The following is a 13,050-nucleotide window of genomic DNA, read 5'->3' as shown; positions in this document are numbered from 1 at the left end:
GGCATGAAAGATTACTCGAGAATCATTCATCACTTAAACTAAACAATATTTTTGTTGATAATCTTGGATGGATAACCAAGGTTATCAACTATAACCTCCAACCAAATGTACCCTAAGAGTTAAAGAAAAGTTGTACAAAATGGCGATTTGACCTGATCTATTATATGGAGCTAAATATTGAGCAATATCTCGAGTACATGAGTAGAAGATGAGGCTTGTAGGGATAAGAATGTTAAGGTGGATATGCGGACGTACAAGAATGAATATGATAAGAAATAAAAATATTAGAAAGAAAGTCAGAGTTGCATGGAGGGAAAACTCAGAAAATATGTTTAAGATAATGCAAATATTTATTTAGACACTAATAAATGCTTTGAAGTAAAACTATGATAAATATGTCCATCAAATGAGAAAAAAGATTAACAAAAACTTGATTAATAATAATATAAGATAAAATAATATACATGATGATATAAGAAAAAAATTAAATAGAAAAAGATCTATATAACACTCTATCTAATGGGATAACATTGTTATTGATATGTGGTGTTAAAAGTGGATCCCAAGCTGGCGTGGAAGGTCAAAGTCAAGTTGAGGTAGCGGTTCAAGTCAAGGAGAGGTGGCAGTCAAAAGGTCACTCTTAAAAGGGCCCTATCCTCTAGCCTAGTACTTAGGTACCTTAATTCAGGGGCAATTAATCTAAAGGCTGGTCGTGCATAAGGGATAGAGGCATTATAACACTTCATCTGACCTCTAACTATTCATGTCCTGGCCGACCTAAAGGACGGTCGGGGAAATACTTGGTCGGGTCTTAGCCATCCAACCTTTCATTTGGGGTACAACTGCATATACGATCACACAAATATGTGGGCCTTCCTGTTCAATTTCCTGCCCTCCTATGTATGGTCGGTCGGGTTAAAGGGATGATCAATTACAAGCCTCAATACCCTTAGCCATGCAAAGCAGGCTAGGTAACTTTTAGAAACTCAACTGAATTTAAATAGCTCGATATATTACCTCAGTAATCAGGAACCAGCCTCCAGTCATAGGGATGCCCGACCAAGAGGTCAGTTGGCTCCTTGGAGTTCAATTCCTCATACTCCAGAAGAACGCACCCAAGTATACGGTCGAACGGTCATAGAACCACCCTGACCTGAGAGATTTGTTTCTATAGGTTCACTCAGATCTCCAGATTCCCAACATATATTCGAGCGACCCTAAGAAAAGGGTGATATTTCACTTAGATCTCTAGACTCCTAGCATATATTCGAGCGACCCTAAGGATAGGATAGTGTTTCACTCAGATCTCCAAACTCCGCATATATTCGAGCACTCCAAAGGACAGGGTGGTATCTCACTAAAATCTCCAGACTCCCATCATATATTCGAGCGACCCTAAGGACAGGGCGGTGTTTCACTCAGATCTCCAGCATTACCACACATGTATATCAAAGCATTGCCAAGTGCAAGCCAACCTTATAAAACTCAAGGTATCATTTATTATTCGCTAGAGCGGGTCAACGTCCGACCGAGATATGCTCAAGGACAATATTGTCAGTGAATCATAATAACTTATTAGAGAATAGTAACTGTTTGGTAAAGAATATTTTCTGAGATGATACAGGATTAGGGAACCTTCCTCGAAGGCGATTATGTTTCCCCTTAACCGACATATTATGATCGCATATTCCTTCAACCACCTCATTGATGACGTCCATTTCAAAAAAGGTGCACACGGATATTTAAAGATTCCTCAAACTAACTATACGCCTTCCAGGATACATATATTTCATTGTGCAACAACTTTTGACACTTGACAATCTCTATCATGTCATGATTACGGAGGTCATAGAGGTGATATATAAATAAGGGGTCCTCTCTGATGGGAAGGTATGCACACTTGATACATTGTACAATGTGTATCCTGTTATTCATTCCTACTGTTCTACTCTCTGCTTGGGTGATATACTGACTTGAGCGTTGGAGGACCTTTGCTAGGGCCCCCTTCCCTACTTTTCGAGCGCTGACTTTCTGTTGCCTCGTTTAAGTGTGTACAGGGAGCTTAGCGCACCAACTAAGAGTCTCCAATTCAATCCAGAGGTCTTCACCCATTCAACGTAGTAGCCACCTACCCAGTGCTCCACCTCCAGCTTTTAGACAGGATCATATTTGACGTTGTTTGTGGAATTCTTCGCCTGAATTTGAAGCTCAGAGATGGAATAAGCTGGATGAATCACCACTATAACATTGACTCAAGAGGAGTTGGAGATGCTGATTAACGGTTGGGAACAAAAACTAGTGCAGCAACAACAAGCAGCAACTACTAGCGGAACTTTGCCACCTAATCTCATCGCATTGACAACAACACATTAGAGAGAATAAGGAGCTCAGGAGGAAGGCTCGGTCGAACGTCAGCCCATTCCCTCTGCGGTAATCTTAGACCCTCCTTATATTCCACCAGCCCATCCGCCTCTTGCGTCTCACTCACCAATTGCATGCCATTGGTTGCTCCTTTATATGCCGCCCGAGTACATGGGCCAAGAAGGACTACCTCAAGAATCTTTCGGAGAAGCACCTATTCAAGAGGTGTGCAAAGGAAATGGCCCAGTAACTTGCAGCTCTCCCGAGGGAATTAACACACCTTTCTCTCCAAGGGTGCTAAAAGACAAGCTTTCGAAACATTATCGTACTCTGACAGTAGGCGAGTACTCAGGAATAACTGAGGACCAACTTCTAAAGTTCAAAAATGCCGCCCTCATCCATCAATATATGGACGACATGAAGTGCTCAATATTTCTCACTACACTCTCAGGCTCAGTACAAAAGTTGTTCAAACAACATTCGACTGAGTCTATACATAGTTTCAAGGATTTTTGCAAGTCCTTTCTTTATCATTTTGTTAGAAGTTGACATTACCACAAGACTCCCTACCCCCTTGAGCATCTTTTCGCTCAAGCAAAGGCCTAAAGAAACTCTTCGGGCTTATATCAAGAAGATCAACCAGGTGACCATAGACGTGCCCTCAGCCACCCTAGAGATTTTGGCCAGCGCCTTTTCTCAGGGGCTCACTGACAATGATTTATTTCATTACCTCATCAGAAGGCCGCCCAGGGACTTCAATCATTTACTTAGTCGGGGTACCGATTACATCGATGTGGAGGAAGCACAGGCAGCCTGAAAAAAGGAAATCTCCGCACCCACTCTGGCGTTCGTTCCAGATAGGGATGAGTATTCGGTTAAAATCGAACCAAACCGAACCGAATCAATTTTTGATAAAAACCGAACCGAATCGAACCAAATTTTCAATAAAACCGAACAAACCAAATAAATCGATTTTTTCTAAAAATTTGGTTTGGCTTAATAAAAATTTGGTTTGGTCTAAAATTTATGGTGTAAAAAAATGATTTGATTAAAAAATTCGGTCTATTCAGTCAATTCGGTTTAATCGAATAAAAAAATTCAAAACCGAACCTGAGCCAAATTAACTAATTTTTTTGAGAAAAAAACTAAATTTTCGAATAAATCGAACCAAATTTTTAAATTCGGTCGATTTGATCGGTTTATTTGGTTTAACCGAACTTTTGCTCATCCCTAGTTCCAGAGCACTGAGGGCCTCCTCCACCCCCATAGTTTAGAGGAGCCCGAGAGGGTCCCCAGCTTCATCATCTAGAGCCCCAACATTAAGCTATGCAGCATGTGGGGGTTGAGCAAGTGGAGTGTCCCGAGCCCCTTAGATGGGCTCCACCCCGATTTTGCACATGTCACTGTTCTACAACTCATGATATTTAAGACTTCTATCATTATAATCAGGAAAATCGTCAGATCGCCAACCAGGAATATCGCTGGCGTTCGCCGTCTCCTCGTCGACACCAATATCAATAACTGAACATTCCATTCAGAAGAGAATATCGAGGCATTGATCGGCACCAAAGGATGCCCCCGTGACAAGGCGACGAAGCCATGTTCCTGCCCGAGTCCAGCAGGAGCAACCCCCAACATGGCAAGAAGAAAATCATAATAACGTCACTCGGGGTGATATTGACATGATCACAGGAGGACTGACTGGCGGGGACTCTAACCGAGTGAGAAAGTCATACGCCCACACTTTAGAAATTCATGTGATCAGTTGTAGCCAAGAGAAAGTATAAGGGCTCGAAATTAGCTTTGGGCCCAAGGACCTAGAGGGGTGAAAGTCCCCCATGATGACGCTTTGATAATTAAGGCGGTTAATTATAACATTCATTGTACTTTTGTTGACACAAGCAACTCAGTCAACATCATTTTCAAGCAAACATTCAAGCAGTTATAGATAAAGCTGAGCGAGCTATAACCCATGGTGACGCCTCTGTATAGCTTCACAGACAATAAGGTCTAGCCGCTCGGTCAAATAAAGTTGGTCGTATCATTAAGGGAGGAGCCCTAATGAGGACGCACCGATCGACTTTCATAGTCGTGGACGGACCCGTGGGCTACAACATCATTTTGGGTCGACCAGCCCTAAATAAATTCTGGATAGTAGTTTCAACCTTCTGCCAAAAAATAAAATTCCCTGTGAACGACTAGGTGGGGGAGGTTAAAGGAAATCAGCTAGTAGCATGCATGTGCTACATAAAAATCATCAAGACAAAGGCTAATACTACCCGGAAGAGCCAAGAATGGAAGTCAACACCATCCGAGAAGCACCGGCCATCCTGGTATATGAAGAAAGGGAGGAGGTCCAAATTTCACCAGGTCGGCCAAAAGCCACTACTCAAGTAGCTGCGGGTTTGCCCCTGAAACTTAAAGAAGAGCATGTTGCGTGTTTGACATGTAACAATGATGTCTTTGCTTGGGAGCCCAAAGAGATCACATACGTCTTACCCATAGTCATGGAGCATGTACTCTATGACTTACCTGACACTCATCTGTAGAGAAAGAGAGATTTTCGAGCTGACCAGAATAAGATCATTCGGGCAGAGGTGGATAAGCTATTGGAGGACCGCTACATTCGAGAGATGTAGTTCCTGAGCTGGTTAGCCAACGTGGTCTTGATGTCCAAGACAAGAAACAAATAGAGGATCTGTATCGACTTTAGGGACCTCAACAAAGCATGCCCCAAGCATTACTGTCGCTTGTCGAGAATTGACCAAGTAGTAAATTCAACTTCTGGTCGTGAGTTAATTTGTATGCTAGACGCCTTTTAGAGCTATCATCAAGTGCCGCTCACCTAGGATAACCATGAAAAGGTTAGCTTTATAACTATTAAGGGTACTTATTGCTATAATATTATGTCGTTTGGACTAAAGAATGCAAGGGCAACTTATCAACGGCTTATGAACAAAGTGTTCCGAAAACAAATTGGCCAAATATGGAAGTTTATGTAGACAACATCCTTATCAAATCCTTCTGGGCGACAGACCTATGCACAAATGCGGAGGAAATCTATTAGACTTTCAGGCAGTACAGATTGAAGCTCAACCCTAATAAATGTTTGTTCGGGGGCAAAAAGTGGGGGTTCCTTAGATACATTGTGACCAAGAGAGGGATATAAGCTAACCCAAGCAAGGTACAAGCTCTCCAATACTTAGTTCCCCCACGTAATTTAAAGGAGGCGCAAAGATTGACCGGCCGGATCATGACACTGTCTCATTTCATCTCTCGGTCGGCTGATTGAAGCTTGCATTTTTTCAAGATCCTCCGTCGAGCAACCAAATTCTAGTGAAATGCCGACTGTGGCAAAGCTTTCGAGGAATTAAAAAGTTACTTGTCCGCTCTACCTATACTTAATAACCCAGTGACGGGCGAACCTTTGTGTGTGTATTTGTCAGCCAATGAGCATGTAATCAGATCTATGTTGGTGAGGTAGGAGGGAAAAGATCGACAACCTATATACTTTCTAAGTCATTTATTAAAAGGAGTTGAGTGTCGTTACACCATGCTCGAGAAATTAGCATATGGACTGGTCTTAGCTGCTAGGAGGTTACTCCCTTATTTCTTTTCTCACCCAATCATGGTATTTACTAACAACACATTGGACCGAGTACTTGTCAACCCAGAAGCCCGTAGGAAGTTGATTAAGTGGACTACAGAGCTCAGTGAGTGTGATATACAGTCAACCCCGAGCGACCATTAAAGCTCAGGCCTTAGCTAACTTTATCATTGAGATACAAAATCCTGAACTCGAAGAGACTTGGAAGATATATGTAGATGGATCATCCACTCGGCAGGGCCGTGGGATAAACATTCTCATGATATCACCTAGAGAGGATAGAATGCAGTTATCCTATGATTAAACTATCGAGATACTAACAATGAAGCTGAATATGAGGTATTAATAGCTGGACTACAGGCCGCTCGACACGTAGGTGCCTCCTGAGTCTTACTCTATTCAGATTTTCAGTTAGCTGCACAATAATTGTCAGGCCAGTTCGAGATAAATAATGAGCTACTCAAATTGTATGCAGAAGCATTTGGCAGGTTAAAGACTAAATTCCAGGAGGTGCTGGTGCACAAAATTTCCCGTTCAGAGAATCAAACAGCCGATGAGCTGGCTAAATTGGGCTTTGCCATAGTCTCATGGATTCTGGATAAACCTATAGAGCAGATCTTATTGGTCGCACACATTAAGAGGCAGGCTGAGATAGAACTATAGGTCGACTGAAGGACTCCATTGATTTCATTTCTTCAGCATGACCTCTTACCTGAAGATCGGGAGTAGGCTAGGGTGCTCAACAAACGAGCATGCCGATTCTGTAACGACCACCCTTCTTACTACTACTACTCTCTAAGGATGACCGTTACTTAACTACTAACTCTACTTAACCGGTATGATTAAAAATCACATGAAAACCCTACCGAAAAATTTCGACAGAATCTCCCCTGTACCGGTGACCTTAAACTGACATACATAACATAATATACACAGCCACAGGCGGCTGGAACACATATCAAACACACAAAAGGAATAACATCACCACGCAGTTTAATGAAATCAAATCATGCAAGTAATGAATAGCGGAAACAAAATAAAAACATACAATTAACTAACAGCGGAAGACTAAATGACTCATCTAATACATTCTTAATAAATGACAATCTTAATAAATTATTAAACTAAGTCCCAAGGCTTCCATAGTCCTGGCATCACACACCATCCGCGCCACCTTGTCGCCTTCCTTTCTATATCTTTTCCTTTCCTGTATCTGCAGTAAGAGGAAGTGTAGTCTATAAGCAAAATTTGCTTAGTAAGCGCTATCTAACTCACAAAATCTCGATATGCATGAGGATATACTGAAATCTAAAACTGAATGCTCAAAAGGAAATCTACTCATGCTCATCTACTAGTGAAAGAAACATACTGAAAGGCTAAACATGTAAAGTAAATCTATACAATCATGCTAGCATAAAGAACTAAACTTACTGAATTCTAAACACCTTCTGAATCTTATTTCACTTGCTTAAAGACTTATTCTTTAATACTTTATACTTATGTAAAACTTGCTTTACTTGTTCAAAAACTTATACTTATAATACTTCAAAATAGTAATCAACTTCTTCTTGGGCCCAGGCATAGTACCATCTTATGCGCGTTCCCTGATAGGTTGGGGTAGCGAGCCACCAATCCTAAAAGAGCAGACCTCGGTCTACCAGGGCCAAGACCTCGGAATTGGACACCTGGATTTGTTTAACGACAACCTCGGAAGTCGGGTACTAGCCTCTTCTTAAAAGTAAAATACTTATTAACTTATTTACTTCTTCTTTAAATGCCTTGGCATTTTAATAGACACCTTGTGTGCCAAAAATCCCTAAAGTCTCGACTTTGGGATCTACTTAAGGCCTCGGTCTTTTCTTTTTTTTCTTTATCTTTCTTATACTCATCTTTATCTTTCTTATACTTTTCTTAAACCCAAAATACTGTTAGGGTATCTTTCGTATGCATCTATGAATGAAACCAACTATGTAACACATAATCATGCATAGAATACAAAAGAAATCTGCACATACAATAGTTATCAAAAATCTGCACTAATACTCAACAGAAATCTGCATACTAGCTCAATAAAAATCTGCATAATAGCTTAACAGAAATATGCATACTAGCTTAACAAAATCTGCACTTGCTTAACAGAAATCTGCATACTAGCTTAATAAAAATCTGCATACTAACTTAACAGAAGTCTGCATACTAAGCTTATCTAAAATCTGCACTAATACTTAACAAAATCTGCATACTAGCTTATCAAAATCTGCATACGCTTAACAGAAATATGCATACTAACTTAAGAAAATCTGCACTTAATGGTCTACATTTCTAAGCTGTTTCCAATCAAGGCAAAGCATAAGAACATGTTACTGCTGCTATCACAAATTGAAACATGATACACTAGAATAAAAACTACGTAGACAGGAATCTACACATTCTAAAACATTTCCAGCAAAACAAGCATAAGGAAAGGATGCTTCTATTGAACTAGAACTCGCTAAACTTGCTAAAGGCTTGAACAAGACCCATATGAAACTTATTTTCATTTCTAGATCTGGCAAATTCTGATTAGAAACTCTATGGCAGCGACTTCAAAACTAACCGAATGCCTAGCAACCAAAATTCTTGTACAACATGAACCGAAAACAAAGAAGGAATGTACAACTTAATCCGAATCAAAGAAGGAGAACTATAGCATGTTCTGAAATCAAAGAAGTCTAATAACCATCCTGCTAAAAGGCTACTGCATACAAAGGAACTCCAATCTGAATCTTATGAAGGCAAATTCAGGTTCATTACAGCAGCAAACAAAAGAACACAAACCTAAATTCTACATGTTCCGAAAGCATGAAAGGGAGGCTAAATCCCTAACCATAATTTCTGTGCAACACAATCCGAAACAAAGATGGAAACTAAAACTCGAAACTAATTCTCCTATTCTTCATGCTTAAACTAAATCAATCCTTCTCTTCTTTCTTTAAGGTTCACGGCAGCAAACAAAAAGGAATTGCTACCGGAAACCCAAAATCTGAATTGTTTCTCATGCTCATTGCCTAGAACAGCAAAATCCGAAGCAAGCAACCACAAGCTAAACAAACAAACAAGCAAACCATCGAATTCAAGAGAACAAGATCCGAAAATAGAGGAAGCAAGGAAACTCATGCAAAGCTTCGGGAACAAGGAGAAAATCAAGAATTAAACCTCGGAGCTATCCTACTGCAGGTGAGTAGCAACTTACCTTGGGTTTCTTGGACTTACAACTGAGAAGGAGGCTTCTAGGGCTTTCGGCGAGCTCGAAATCCGACTCTTCTTCGTGCTCCCGACTCCTCCTCGTCGAGAAGAGCTTAAGGAGATGGAGGAACTCCTCGAGAAAACTTGGCCGACCGCCGGATCGAAAGTTCTCCTCTTTTATAATCTCCATATTCTGTTAACTTGTTAAATAAATTTTCCTACCTTTTCTAAACAAAATCGACGGCTGGATCACTTGGTCAGTCGCGGCTTGGCTCAAGGTTAGAGTCGCAGGTTCGAATCTCGGCTGCAACAATTTTCTCCTTATTATTTCTTGTTATTAACTTCTACCACTTAAATAAAATTCTCCCTTTATTTGATTAAATAACAACTGCTAGCCCAGTTGGTTAGTTGGGTTTTGCTGGGGTTCAAGGTCTCGGGTTCGAATCTCCTTATTTTTCCCAACTTCTTCCTTTTGGTAAAAATACCAAACGAACTCCAAAAATTACATAAAAATAAACTATAAATTCCTAAAAATCTCTAGAATTTTTCTAAAGCATTTCTAGATTTTAATAAGGTCTTTTAGGACTCCAAATCATGAAATTTGGGGTGTTGCAGATTTACCTTGATAGGGGACAATTTTTATAAGCAAGTTTTCTCTCAACCATTGCTCAAATGTGTATATCTTACAAGAAGTACATCAAGAGTCTTGTGGAAGTCACTCGAGCGGACGTTCGCTCACCTGAAAAATATTACTAATCAGATATTTTTTGTTCATCTTGTAGGATGATGACGCCTGATTGATGACAACTTGCCTATCCTTCCAAAGATATTAGAATATCCTGCATCTTCGCACTGAATTGTTGAAAACTTCTATAGTTTCATGTCCGTTCAATTAGTGGGGTATGAATATTATGGGGGCATTCCCAATAGCGCCCGCCTAGAAAAAGTTTCTTTTAGTGGTAGTAGATTATTTTTCCAAATGGGCAGAGGTCGAACCACTGGCCAAAATAATCGAAAGGATGGCCATCAAATTCTTGTGACAGAATATCTTGTGTCAGTTCGGGATTCCACAAAATCTCGTTTTAAATAATGGGAGATAGTTTCAAGAGAGGAAACTTCGAGAGTGGTGCTCTAGCTACAACATCATGCAAGCTTTTACATCAGTAGCTTATCCGCAGAGCAATGAGCAGACAGAAGTTACCAACAGGGAGATCATTAGAGGACTCAAAACTAAACTTGATCATGTTAGAGGGACTCGGGTCGATGAAATACCTAGCATGTTGTGGTCTTACTGCACTACTTCTCACGAAGCAATAGGTATAACCCCTTTTAATTTTGTGTATAGTGGTAAAGCAGTAGTCCCGGTCAAAGTTAGCATGGAAATCGATCAAAGGTGGCTATACGATGAGGACAACAAAGGCCAGTACCTCATGGAGCTTGATTTAATAGAAGAAATCAGAGATAAGGCAGCAGCTCAACTAATGTCTTACCATCAAAAAATGAAGTAGAACTATTATAGAAGGGTTATTATGAGATTATTTCAGGTAGGAGATTGGGGTTGGAAGCGGATTAATCTGGTCGAAGATGTCAACAAGTTGGAGCCACAGTGGAGAGGACCTTACAAGGTAGTGCAGAAGCTTAGCTCCAGATCCTACTACCTTAAGGATGCAGAGGGGAAAAGGTTGGAGCGGTCCTAGAGTGTGAATCATCTACAGTCCTATAAGGTTTGAAAGTATGCCTATAATTAGTTCATGTACTATATTAAAATTTTACACTTAATGAGAATGTAAGCGAATTCAATATAAAAAACATATAAGTCCCAGACTCTCAAGCATTAGACCAGATTATAAGCGAGCATGCTCTCGCCCTTATACAAGTCTTAGACTCCCAAGCACCAGGTCGAGTTATAAGCGAGCATGGTCTCGTGCTTATACAAGTCTCAGATTCCCGAGCACCAGCCCGAGTTATAAGCAAGTGTGCTCTCACACCCAGTTCTAGACTCCTGAGCACTAGGCCAGGTTATAAGTGAGCATACTCTCATGCCTAGTCCCAGACTCTCAAACACCAATCCGAGTTATAAGCGAGAATGCTCTCATGCTTATAAAAGTTCCAAACTCTTGAGCACTAGGCCGGGTTATAAGTGAGCATGCTCTCACGCTTATATATGTTCCAGACTCCTGAGCACCAGGCCGAGTTATAAGCAAGCATACTCTCACGGTTATATATCTCTCAGACTCTCGTACGTCAGGATGGGTTTTAAGCAAGCATATTTTCTTGTCCTTATACTCTTCTTAACCTCAAAATGACCATTCAAGCTCCAATTAAAGCAACTCCAGCGTATCTTATTCATAATTCCACACAGGTTAATTTCTCATTCGAATGAATTATATACTGCACAGGATACAGAAATTTTTTTCGCTCAAGTCAATTTCTCGTTCGAATGAATTATATATCGCACAGGATAAGAAAATTTATTCCGCTCGGGTAAATTTCTCGTTCGAATGAATTATATGTCACACAGGATATAAAAAAATTATTTCGTCCATAATATTCACGCTAGTTAATGAGATCATATGTATGGACAATATTTAAAGGTTTGGCCTAGATCGAGGATTCTTCTACTTGATTTTCTCATTATAGCTGGCCCGATCCATATGGGGGTATGCTTCGCTCGAGGTAACATTCATCTCAAAAGTATTCTTACAAAAGAGGAGATATTAATACAAAGACTAAGCATGCGAAGATAGGTATGATTTAATTATGATGTAAGCCAATTTATTATTCCAGTCTTAGCATTCAAAAGGCAAGTCTTGCAATACTTATATGGTACAAGCATATAAGCATGTTTTACATTCAGTCAAACTTGTTTAAAATACTCTTGGGGAGTTCTCTCAATAGTCACTATCGATCTATGAATCTCCTGGGAGGTTCTGCTAAGAGATAGCTACCCTCTTTCAATTGTTGAACCGCCCCTTCGACCCCTAGAGCAAGGGTGTCCACAATCCAGTCCCTGAAAATTCTACTAAATTCTTGAGATTCGAGGTAAGCTTTCTGCCTAACCTTGAAATGGTTATCCTCTTCAGCTTTATAAAATAACAGCTCAGACTTGGCCGTGTCTAGTTCGGCTTGTAGTGATTCCAGCCGAGCTTCTTGCGTGTCTAGGTTGCGCTGTTGCTCCAAGATCTGCATATCTTTGGAAGATAGCTCTCTAAGCCATTCAGCTGATCCTGAAGCAAGGGAAGTTCTTAGCTCTTGTACCAGGGCGGTATGCCTAGCTAAGTCTAACAATGTCTTAGTTTTTAAGGTCACTTCCGCTCGAATCTTAAACTCACTGGTAGCTAGCAGAGTCTCTAACTTTCTTTTATCTTCTTGTTGAGACTCTACCAGTTGATGATATTTTCGGAAGGTTTGTTCCATGTCTGATAGCAGCCTTATCTGATATTCTACCTTCTTTTGTAGCCGAGCCATCTCCTCACTCGGGTTGGAGGTAGAGAGTTCTAACTCTTGGATGCGCTCCTTCAGGATCTTATTGTCTTTCTCTAGGTCCATCACTAGGTGGCTTAAATTTAATCCTGTGGCAAAAAACTAAAAATAGGTAGTGTTGAGGAAGGTTAGCAAAAAAGGTTTGTTTGGCAAAAGAGATATCACAAGCTTACCGCAATAGCAGTCCAAGTGTACTCATCGACACACTCTGAGTTGGAGAGATCCTTTGGGTATTTCCTTACACTCACCCAGGTCTCGGCCAATTGGCCTTGTAATTTCAATACCCCATAAGAGGAGAGGGCCGAGGCCATCCCTTGTTGGGATGGAAGGTTGAAAGTAGACTTAAATTGACGCTCTGGGTTGGCCATAGAGCC

The sequence above is a fragment of the Zingiber officinale genome, chromosome 11B (assembly GCF_018446385.1).
Source record: "Zingiber officinale cultivar Zhangliang chromosome 11B, Zo_v1.1, whole genome shotgun sequence".
NCBI lineage: Eukaryota > Viridiplantae > Streptophyta > Magnoliopsida > Zingiberales > Zingiberaceae > Zingiber > Zingiber officinale.
The sequence above is the reverse complement of the archived record's forward strand: the minus strand, read 5'-3'. Positions refer to the sequence as shown.